We start from the raw sequence: 12,730 nt of genomic DNA on the forward strand, positions 1-12,730 counted from the left end.
CGGACATCTTGATAAGCTGTTACACACAATTTTGGCTTTGCTTATAAACGTCTGGTAGAATCCATCAGGTTTCGATTATTGCAACACAGGAACAGTTGATACGACCACATCAGCTCTACAGATGTATACGCTGCTTAAAGGGGTTATAAACCCTCTCCATATAACCTGTGTCCTAAAGCGGAGCCCCATGCACAGGACAGCCAATGGAGGATGCAGTCGATAATATATTACATGGTTAACCCTTTAGGTCAGTGGGCACCATATAACGGCACATTTTTCCTATAGTGGCCCCCTAGAGCCTTCCCTGCTACTGAAAGCTGATCGCCACTTACAAATCGCTTCCAGCTTCAGTACGTGAACTACTTTTTTGGCTGAAGACAAACCACATTGAAAATACTTTAAAAAGAAAAAAAAAACCTTTTTGGCAGGCACGAATAAACACTCCAGACTGCTTACTTCTATATTTCAAGCCAGAGGAGACCGCTGATCAAAGCCTTATAGAAAGCTAATAGAGGCCGAATGGAAGGAGTAAGTGCGCCCAAGTGTTTATTCCGTTATCCCGAGTGTACTTAAGTATCTGTTCTGTATACCTCTTGTAGGTCACTGCAATTTTTTATTTTACCCAAAGCCAGAAGTGGATTCTGAGAAGAGAAAGGCTCTCAAGACAATCACGGAAACGTCAGTATTGCTGATGGATTAGTTACGTTCTTAAGGGCTATTCACAGGACCGTGTTTCGTCCACCCAGACTGACCACGGCCATGTCAATGGAAGAGTTATGACACAGTAGTCACATCGTTGTATGAGTAGCCCCTAATGCTTGGTTCACATCTGCGTTGGTATTCCGTCCAGGGGAGTCCACATGGGGACCCTCGAACGCAATACTAAAGCGGTGTGCAGTGACAGCACACAGACCCCATAGACTATAATGGGGTCTGTGTGTTGCCCGCACGAATCATGCGGACAGGAAAGTAGATTGTGAACTATTTTCCTGTCTGCATGATCCTTGCAGAGATCTTGTGGCAAGCACACGGACCCCATTATAATGTATGGGGTCTGTGTGGTTTCACTGCACACCGCTTGCAGTTGCGTTCGGTAGTCCGTTCGGCGGGGTCCTCATGTGGACTCCCCTGGAGGGAATACCAACGCAGATGTGAACCAAGCATAAGGCAAAATACCTGAACCTCCTGCTGATAAAGTAGAACTCCCATTTTATTTATTTATTTTTGCTATTGTATTGGGGGCAGTGAACATTTTTGACATATACTTAACCTATCTAACTTCCAAAGCCTATAGAACTCCCTAAAACAGGTTGTAAAGTTCCCATTGGCAGTGATCTAACTAAGCATTGCCAGGGAGACTCTATGCACCTGTATTCAATTCAGTATATAGAGCTGTAGCACTTGCCAGGAGGGAGTGTGACTTCGAATGGCTGTATTTCCAGTGTTATACTACCTAGACAAATGGTTACATCTATAGTTGGCAATGTAATTTTATATGCAGAATGAATAGCTCCATATAAAGCTCACACACCTTACGTCAGAATTCCAGAGCCACTTTCCTAGGTGGTATAAAACCAGAGATACAGCCATCTGCAGTGACCGTGCCCATTCTAGATCAGACGTCCACCCCTTGACAGGTGCCATTGTCACAATTTCCGTGGTTGTAGTGTTATGGCTGACCGACCTATAACTAATAGCAACAAATCTGGCAAAACAACGCCCCTCTGTCTGTTCTATATTGCCGGTAGAGGCGAGGAGTGGCTCGCTCCGCTCACATCTTCCTCATAAATTCCTCTCCTTTCAATGATCGTTCCATAACTCCAGTCCGATAGACACCGCAGAGACTAGTGAGGAGCGCCCTCATGATTCTTTACATATGGAAGCATCTTATGTGATACGAGTATATGTAGAATAAAAGGAGTAGACAATAGGGACCATGTAAGATTGGGACCTGCACCTGTCTCTAGAACAGGGGTCCTCTATCCCCCTCCCATGCCACCTGATGTCTCCATTCATTATATTGCGCTTCGCTGTTTTGAAACGCATTTAAAGGATTTCGCAAGTCCCTCCATGTCTTCATTTACAGGGCCCGGAGCAATGTTCAGGACAAGAATTTGCCTGTAAGGCCTGGTTCACATAGTGCGCAGCTGCCGTCACCAGTGCCAGATATAGCCTGCGGTTTATCAGGGCCGTGCTCAATATTCCCCATGTGTCTTAGAAAATCCTGATAGCTGGAAGGAAACTAATAACAGATATAGGATTTTAACTACTTATTTTCTGTCTACCTACACTATGTGATCAAATGTATCCGGACACCCGGCTGACAATGACTTACAAGTTGGTGGCGCCCTCCATGGGTAATGCTGGATACAATATGGTGTTGGCCCACCCTTAGCCTTGATGACGGCTTCCACTCTCGCAGGCAGACGTTCAATCAGGCGCTGGAAGGTTTCTTGGGGAATGGCGGCCCATTCTTCACGGAGTGCTGCACTGAGGAGAGGTATCGATGTAGGTCGGTGAGGCCTGGCACCAAGTCGGCGTTCCAAAACATCCCAAAGGTGTTCTATAGGATTCAAGTCAGGACTGTGTGCAGGCCCGTCCATTACAGAGATGTTATTGTGGTGTAACCACTCCGCCACAGGCCGTGCAGTATGAACAGGTGCCCCATCGTGTTGTAAGATGCAATCGCCATCCCCGAATTGCTCTTCAACAGTGGGAAGCAAGAGGGGGTTTAATACATCAATTTTGGCCTGTGCTGTGATAGTGCCACACAAAACAACAAGGGGTGCAAGCCCCCTCCATGAAGAACACCACCACACCATAACACCACCGCCTCCGAATCTTAATGTTGGCACTACACACGCTGGCAGATGACGTTCACCGGGCATTCGCCATACCCACACCCTGCCATCGGATTGCCACATTGTGTACCGTGATTCGTCACTCCGCATAACGTTTTTCCACTGTTCAATCATCCAATGTTTACGCTCCTTACACCAAGCGAGGCGTCGTTTGGCATTGACCTGCGTGATGTGGGGCGCCCAATCACCTGACCACGTTAGAAGTCCATGAGTTCTGCAGAGCGCCCCATTCTGCTCTCTCACAATGTCTAATGTCTACTGAGGTCGCTGATATGGAGGACCTGGCAGTAGGGGGCAGCACAATGCACCTAATAGGAAACACGTATGTTATTGGGGGTGTCTGGATACTTTTGATCACATAGTGTATAAGGATGATATTACATGGGCTGTGGAATGAGTAGGCCAAACCTCCGATCCTGACTGATGCCCCATGGTCAAATGGATGTGTAGCGCTCCCCTAAATCACAAAAAATATATATATATATATATATATATATATATATATATAGTAAGTGACTGTAATCCTATGACATTAAATATAGACACTATAAATATTGATAATTGTATCATATAAAATATTGTATCGTATTATATTGAAGCATGAGTCAGCAACTTTTTCCCCGACTCCACGACTTGCGGTTTCTGCGCCTGCACCTGGCAATGCCGTCGTTTCAAGTCTAAGTGCTGTGAGCGATCCCCGCACGTGTACTCGCACCCTCGCAGATTCTCTCCTGCCTTTTTCAGTTTCTACGGTGGGTAATGACTTCACAACTCCCACCGGGGCCAGATCTAAAGTGCATGGTATCCCCTTCCATTATCGCTGTGTAACAAGCAGATGTGTCTGCAGGATACTGAGCGAGCTAGATAAAGCACCCTGCGAGATGTAATAGGATTCTTATTGGTTATGACCCAGCTTTCCTATCAGATTGGGAGAAGAGCACCAGACAAGGACCTGTAATTACACTTGTCTTATTCTTTGATTTCAGGGTCAATACCAGAGGTCGCCTTCCATTTTTTTTGTTAGGAAGTGTAAAAATACTCTTAACATTTTTTTAGGAGTATCTTTAGCCAAGGAGGGGTGCAAAAAAAGCAAATAAATATTATATAGCCAATGTCATTTTTGCAGGAAGAGTCTTCCATGTATAACTAGTGTATAGCTGTGCGATGGAGAAACTCAAGTACCTTATGCAAGGAAGGGGTAGTGCTATTCTGTGCATGGGGAGTGATGGGGAATTCTGCTGTGACTACTTCAGATGGTCTGGTGGCTCGCCCTTATTGACTTTTGGGCTGCTGGCTGCACCTCCGCCTACCTGTAAATCTACCTTTATAGGGGTTATTGTCATCTCTGTGCACAATAGCTGCCATATTACTTTGTGTTACACAGAGGCTTGCAACTTCACCCGCATGCAACCGCCAATGGCTGTAGGATTATACTGTATAACCAGGCAGTCATTGGCAGATGCATGTGGCTACCACCATGGGAGAATGCCCCCGAAGAGATAAAATGGTACAGTCCAATAAAGTGTTTCGGAAATCACCTGACTGTACTGGATTGTCCTCACCCTGGGACTTAAAGGGATTTTCCCATGAACAAGCTGTATTTAACTTAGTAGACAATTAAAAGTGAAACATTTTTGCAAATCTAAATAATTAAAAATTTTGCAGAATTTTTTAAATTTGCTCCAACCATCTTAGTGTTGTCTTGATCAGTAGTCAATGGATAAAACCATGAATGCAGGAACGGTCAAAGGTCTTGCACTTGTCAGAAACCCAGTCATGATGATCTTGTGAACAGTCAGGGACACTACATGTATGAGAAGATAACCCGACCACAATAAGGACATCATGGCTGGTTATCAGGAGGACATTACATGTATGAGAAGATAACCTGACCACAATAAGGACATCATGGCTGGTTATCAGGAGGACACTACATGTATGAGAAGATAACCCGACCACAATAAGGACATCATGGCTGGTTATCAGGAGGACACTACATGTATGAGAAGATAACCTGACCACAATAAGGACATCATGGCTGGTTATCAGGAGGACACTACATGTATGAGAAGATAACCCGGCCACAATAAGGACATCATGGCTGGTTATCAGGAGGACACTACATGTATGAGAAGATAACCTGACCACAATAAGGACATCATGGCTGGTTATCAGGAGGACACTACATGTATGAGAAGATAACCTGACCACAATAAGGACATCATGGCTGGTTATCAGGAGGACACTACATGTATGAGAAGATAACCCGACCACAATAAGGACATCATGGCTGGTTATCAGGAGGACACTACATGTATGAGAAGATAACCTGACCACAATAAGGACATCATGGCTGGTTATCAGGAGGACACTACATGTATGAGAAGATAACCCGACCACAATAAGGACATCATGGCTGGTTATCAGGAGGACACTACATGTATGAGAAGACAACCTGACCACAATAAGGACATCATGGCTGGTTATCAGGAGGACACTACATGTATGAGAAGATAACCTGACCACAATAAGGACATTATCGCTGGTTATCAGGAGGACACTACATGTATGAGAAGATAACCTGACCACAATAAGGACATCATGGCTGGTTATCAGGAGGACACTACATGTATGAGAAGATAACCTGACCACAATAAGGACATCATGGCTGGTTATCAGGAGGACAGTACATGTATGAGAAGATAACCCGACCACAATAAGGGCATCATGGCTGGTTATCAGGAGGACACTACATGTATGAGAAGATAACCCGACCACAATAAGGACATCATGGCTGGTTATCAGGAGGGGACACTACATGTATGAGAAGATAACCTGACCACAATAAGGACATCATGGCTGGTTATCAGGAGGACACTACATGTATGAGAAGATAACCCGACCACAATAAGGACATCATGGCTGGTTATCAGGAGGACACTACATGTATGAGAAGATAACCCGACCACAATAAGGGCATCATGGCTGGTTATCAGGAGGACACTACATGTATGAGAAGATAACCCGACCACAATAAGGACATCATGGCTGGTTATCTGACAAGTGCCAACCATAGAAGGTTCAGACTAGTCTTAGGTTCCACATTTGCTGCAAATTTTGATGCAGCTTTTTGAGCCAAAGCCAAGAGTGGCTTAAATAGGAATGGACAATATATAGGAAGCCTTTACCAAGGTCCGCCTGCGGACTCCATAGACTATAATAGGGTCTGCACCATATGGCAGCACACAGAGTATGTATTCCTAAAACCATAGGAACTCTGTGCACCATGTGGATGAATCCTAACCTAACTTTCCGTGTTCTATACTTTTTCCAGTATAACCCGATGTGATTGAGGAAGCTGTTGCTATACAGGTAACGCAGGCCACATAATAGCCCTCCCCCGTGGGTGCATTGTTGACACCTGACGGACTCGCGCAGCAAGAACTTTGTGTTTCCACTTCGTCACACTGGTTATTTATTTTGCTGGGACGTAGCTAGTCATTAACATGACGGGGAGGACGAGTCCGAGCGCTTCTCCCGTGTGCACTTTATCAGCCAGTTGTGACCAGAGAGCCGGATCATTTCTGAACGCGCAGTCACTGATTAAATACACCCAATAAAGGGATTAGCATAGGCGACTGGAAACGAAACCGCTATCCTCTGCCGCATGATCTACAACCCGCAGCACATTTGAAATATACTCGCAATATAAGAAGGCTCATATTTATTTAAAGTGGATATTTATCATCCGCTCCATCGCCCCAGAGAAGCCGAGAAACGCGTCGCAGCCGATCTACATCTTCACTAGATCATATTGAGGTCATAAATAAATCCAAAATGGACTTTGCTTATTTTTGTTAAATACGTCCTCTATATATTTCATCATTGAATGTACATTATTGCTCTCAGTACAGAGATAAAGCAAATCTGTTGTGATACTGGGTTTTTAGGAGATATAACTCAGATTTTCAAAGATTAGTTGCATTGGGTTGTACGAAGTCTTGGATGATCCATTAAAGGGATCCTATCATCTGACTAACATGTAGGAATAGCCTTAAGAAAGACGATTCTTCTCCGACCTTTAGATGTCTTGTTTTTAATGTAGATTGGGGAACCCCATATAGGAAATCCAGGCAAACACGGGGAGAACATACAAACTCCTTGCAGATGTTGTTCCTGGTAGGATTCGAACCCAAGACTCCAGCGCTGCAAGGCTGCAGAGCTAACCACTGAGCCACCGTGTTGCCCTCCTTTAGATGTCTATTTTGCACCACCGTTCAGTAGAAAAGGGTTTTCTTCTGTATGCAAATGAGTTCTCTCGCAGCACTGGGGGCGGGCCCCAGCACTCTAACATCATTTGGGGCATCTCCAGTGCTGCAAGAGAACTCTCCAGTGATGCCTCCATCTTCTTCTGGAACGCCTCTCCCTGTGTCTCCTTCCGTCCTGGGTTTCAATCTTCTAGGCCTCGGGCAGGAGCCGACTGCGTATACCTGGGCCACAAGAAAATGGCCGATTACTTACCATTTTCTTGTGTTTACTTAGTGGTCTGGGCATGCGCAGTTGACTCCTGCTCGAGGCCTAGAAGTTTAAACCTAGGACGGAAGAAGACACAGGGAGAGGGCGTTCCAGAAGAAGATGGAGGCGGTGCTGGAGAGTTCTCTCGCAGTATTGAGACCGCCCCCAGTGCTGCGAGAGAACTTATTTGCATACTGAAGAAAGCCCGGATTTCTACCAAATGGCGGCGCGAAGAAGACATCTAAAGGTAGGAGAAGAATAACCTTTCTTAAGGCTATTCCTATGTGTTAGTCAGAAAAAAAGGGGATCCAATGATAGGATCCCTTTAAGACCCCACTGATCGGGAGAATGAGGGACTTTCGGTGGTCGGGGACTACACATTGGTCGCCACATCATTTATTTCAATGGGATAATCGGAGATAGCCAAGCACTGTACGACGTCATCTGAAGTGAATGGAGCAGTGTCCACAATGCCTGACTGCTACTCAATACACAATAGTTCCCCATTTTTCCGCTGGCCTGAGTGGTCGGACTCCCACTGAGCTTCAAGTTAACCAATATCCTATGGATAGACCAATAGATTCATTATTTCCTTCAGAAAGCTGTTTAGAAACGGGCGTATGAGGCCTAAGTGCCCTGCAATATATGTAATATACCCCCCCCGGACAGACGCCATGGTAACAGCATAATCAATGGTCTTTACTTCATGTGGGTTCTCATTTTATGGCTATTGGCTTCAGACGACGGCCTCTTAGCCGGCTTCTCAATATCAGTTGTAAAACAATGTGACATGACATTAAGTGACTGAGTTATTAGGAACCATTATGGAGTGCCGGGCCTGGCCTTCACATACGAGGTCAACTCCATGGTCAGAAAGGTTTCAGGATAGATCTAAGAGGCAATGGCGTAACTACCGCCATAGCAGCAGAGGCAGCGGCCACAGGGCCCGGGACATTAGGGGGCCCGGCGACAGCCGCTACCGCTGCATTTTTGTTTTTTTTCTTAATAGGCCGATACCGGCAGGAGTTACTCCAGCCGGTAACGGGCCCTATATATATCCGGCCCCGCCAGGATCGGTAAGTAACACCGCGGGCCCCACAAACACTATCATTATACTTGGGGGTCATTTCAGACCCCCGAGTATAATGATCGTAGGCCCGGGAGAGGTAAGAGACATAAAAATCACTGTTACTTACCTCTCCACAATCCGGGCAGGCTTCAGGCCTAGTCGTCTGACGTCTCATGACCCCGGCCACCATGACCCCCGGCCACTATGGGGGATAATACTGTGTGCAGGGGCCACTATGGGACATAATACTGTGTGCAGGGGCCACTATGGGGGATAATACTGTGTGCAGGGGCCACTATGGGACATAATACTGTGTGCAGGGGACACTATGGGGCATAATACTGTGTGCAGGGGCCACTATGGGACATAATACTGTGTGCAGGAGCCACTATGGGGTATAATACTGTGTGCAGGAGCCACTATGGGGTATAATACTGTGTGCAGGGGCCACTATGGGACATAATACTGTGTGCAGGGGACACTATTGGGGTTAATACTGTGTGCAGGGGCCACTATGGGGCATAATACTGTGTGCAGGGGCCACTATGGGACATAATACTGTGTGCAGGAGCCACTATGGGGTATAATACTGTGTGCAGGGGCCACTATGGGGCATAATACTGTGTGCAGGGGCCACTATGGGACATAATACTGTGTGCAGGAGCCACTATGGGGTATAATACTGTGTGCAGGGGCCACTATGGGGCATAATACTGTGTGCAGGGGTCACTATGGGGCTACATACTGTGTGCAGGGGCCACTATAGGGCATAATACTGTGTGCAGGGGCCACTATGGGGGATAATACTGTGTGCAGGGGCCACTATGGGACATAATACTGTGTGCAGGGGCCACTATGGAGGATAATACTGTGTGCAGGGGCCACTATGGGGGATAATACTGTGTGCAGGGGACACTATGGGACATAATACTGTGTGCAGGGGCCACTATGGGGAATAATACTGTGTGCAGGGGCCACTATGGGGCATAATACTGTGTGCAGGGGGCACTATGGGGCATAATACTGTGTGCAGGGGGCACTATGGGGCATAATACTGTGTGCAGGGGCCACTATGGGGCATAATACTGTGTGCAGGGGACACTATTGGGGTTAATACTGTGTGCAGGAGCCACTATGGGGCATAATACTGTGTGCAGGGGCCACTATGGGACATAATACTGTGTGCAGGGGCCACTATGGGGTATAATACTGTGTGCAGGAGCCACTATGGGGCATAATACTGTGTGCAGGGGCCACTATGGGGTATAATACTGTGTGCAGGGGCCACTATAGGGCATAATACTGTGTGCAGGGGCCACTATGGGGCATAATACTGTGTGCAGGGGTCACTATGGGGCTACATACTGTGTGCAGGGGCCACTATAGGGCATAATACTGTGTGCAGGGGCCACTATGGGGGATAATACTGTGTGCAGGGGCCACTATGGGACATAATACTGTGTGCAGGGGCCACTATGGAGGATAATACTGTGTGCAGGGGCCACTATGGGGGATAATACTGTGTGCAGGGGACACTATGGGGCATAATACTGTGTGCAGGGGTCACTATGGGACATAATACTGTGTGCAGGGGCCACTATGGGGAATAATACTGTGTGCAGGGGCCACTATGGGGCATAATACTGTGTGCAGGGGGCACTATGGGGCATAATACTGTGTGCAGGGGCCACTATGGGGCATAATACTGTGTGCAGGGGCCACTATGGGGGATAATACTGTGTGCCGGGGCCACTATGGGGCATAATACTGTGTGCAGGGGCCACTATGGGCATAATACTGTTTGTAGGGGCCACTATGGGGAATAATACTGTGTGCAGGGGCCACTATGGGCATAATACTGTTTGCAGGGGCCACTATGGGACATAATACTGTGTGCAGGGGCCACTATGGGGGATAATACTGTGTGCAGGGGCCACTATGGAGGATAATACTGTGTGCAGGGGACACTATGGGACATAATACTGTGTGCAGGGGCCACTATGGGGACATAATACTGTGTGCAGGGGCCACTATGGGGATAATACTGTGTGCAGGGGCCACTATGGGACATAATACTGTGTGCAGGGGCCACTATGGGGGATAATACTGTGTGCAGGGGACACTATGGGGCATAATACTGTGTGCAGGGGCCACTATGGGGCATAATACTGTGTGCAGGGGCCACTATGGGACATAATACTGTGTGCAGGGGCCACTATGGGGAATAATACTGTGTGCAGGGGCCACTATGGGGCATTATACTGTGTGCAGGGGCCACTATAGGGCATAATACTGTGTGCAGGGGCCACTATGGGACATAATACTGTGTGCAGGGGCCACTATGGGGAATAATACTGTGTGCAGGGGCCACTATGGGGCTACATACTGTGTGCAGGGGCCACTATAGGGCATAATACTGTGTGCAGGGGCCACTATGGGGGATAATACTGAGTGCAGGGGCCACTATGGGACATAATACTGTGTGCAGGGGCCACTATGGAGGATAATACTGTGTGCAGGGGCCACTATGGGGGATAATACTGTGTGCAGGGGCCACTATGGGACATAATACTGTGTGCAGGGGGCACTATAGGGCATAATACTGTGTGCAGGGGTCACTATGGGACATAATACTGTGTGCAGGGGCCACTATGGGGGGATAATACTGTGTGCAGGGGCCACTATGGGGGATAATACTGTGTGCAGGGGCCACTATGGGACATAATACTGTGTGCAGGGGCCACTATGGGGATAATACTGTGTGCAGGGGCCACTATGGGACATAATACTGTGTGCAGGGATCACTATGGGACATAATACTGTGTGCAGGGGCCACTATGGGGGATAATACTGTGTGCAGGGGCCACTATGGGGCATAATACTGTGTGCAGGGGCCACTATGGGGGATAATACTGTGTGCAGGGGCCACTATGGGGCATAATACTGTGTGCAGGGGCCACTATGGGGGATAATACTGTGTGCAGGGGCCACTATGGGACATAATACTGTGTGCAGGGGCCACTATGGGGATAATACTGTGTGCAGGGGCCACTATGGGACATAATACTGTGTGCAGGGGCCACTATGGGACATAATACTGTGTGCAGGGGCCACTATGGGACATAATACTGTGTGCAGGGGCCACTATGGGACATAATACTGTGTGCAGGGGCCACTATGGGGCATAATACTGTGTGCAGGGGCCACTATGGGACATAATACTGTGTGCAGGGGCCACTATGGGGGGATAATACTGTGTGCAGGGGCCACTATGGGGCATAATACTGTGTGCAGGGGCCACTATGGGGCATAATACTGTGTGCTGGGGCCACTATGGGGGATAATACTGTGTGCAGGGGCCACTATGGGACATAATACTGTGTGCAGGGGCTACTATGGGACATAATACTGTGTGCAGGGGCCACTATGGGACATAATACTGTGTGCAGGGGCCACTATGGGACATAATACTGTGTGCAGGAGCCACTATGGGACATAATACTGTGTGCAGGGGTCACTATGGGGTATAATAGGGCGCGTAGGAATGCGTAGGAGGGGGTCGGTCGAGGTCTTCAGTGTCAGTCGGGGGGGGGGCCATGTCAAAAGTTCACCACGGGGCCCCGCCACTCCTAGTTACGCCACTGCTAAGCGGAGTCCATTCACATGCTAGACTTCCCGGGCTATACAGGCTATACATGACGAAAAGATCATCTGAGCACATACACTCTATGGCGGTAGCAGGATATATAGGACATCCTCGTAGTCCTGGCAGTATACTTACCTATTTGTCTGGCAGCACAATGAACTCCGCGGCCGCTGCCAAGTGTGTATAATGGAGCGTTCACCTCATGTCACCGCTCGCTGCTGTAGTTACTGCCACAACATTCGCCGCCATATAAAGCTATATTACAGCACATTACCTTCTGCAGACCTCAATCCATATATTATCCGTAACGGGGCTTGTATATCCATTATGCACAACCACATGTTTAACTTCTATGCAGCCTTTTCTTTCCTCTATGTAGATTGTGAGCCCCATATAGGGCTTATTTCTTGCAAAACTTCCATTGACTCGTTGTATAAAAGGGGTTAAGAAAAAATGCAGCATTGATTGTGTAAGATCTCCGGATCTAGAGCAGAATAGAACCTGCGCCCCTTAGGTCTACAGGAGGCGATTATTGTAATAGCCCCATTACCGAGCAGACTGGAGCTAGGCCCAGAGTTCCTTCAAGGATTGCCTATGTCTTGTGAGGACTGCTGTATTGATGCTCCTCTTCCTCCTGCA

At 47.6% G+C, this 12,730-nt stretch overlaps 1 protein-coding gene across 3 annotated transcripts in view; it reads left to right on the forward strand.

Annotated features, from left to right (window-relative positions):
• Window positions 1-12,730, forward strand: part of MOSPD1 (motile sperm domain containing 1) — a 36,186-nt gene that overhangs the window by 16,263 nt on the left and 7,193 nt on the right. The gene's annotated exons all lie outside the window — the stretch shown is intronic.

The sequence above is a fragment of the Leptodactylus fuscus genome, chromosome 11 (assembly GCF_031893055.1).
Source record: "Leptodactylus fuscus isolate aLepFus1 chromosome 11, aLepFus1.hap2, whole genome shotgun sequence".
Taxonomy (NCBI): Eukaryota; Metazoa; Chordata; class Amphibia; order Anura; family Leptodactylidae; genus Leptodactylus; species Leptodactylus fuscus.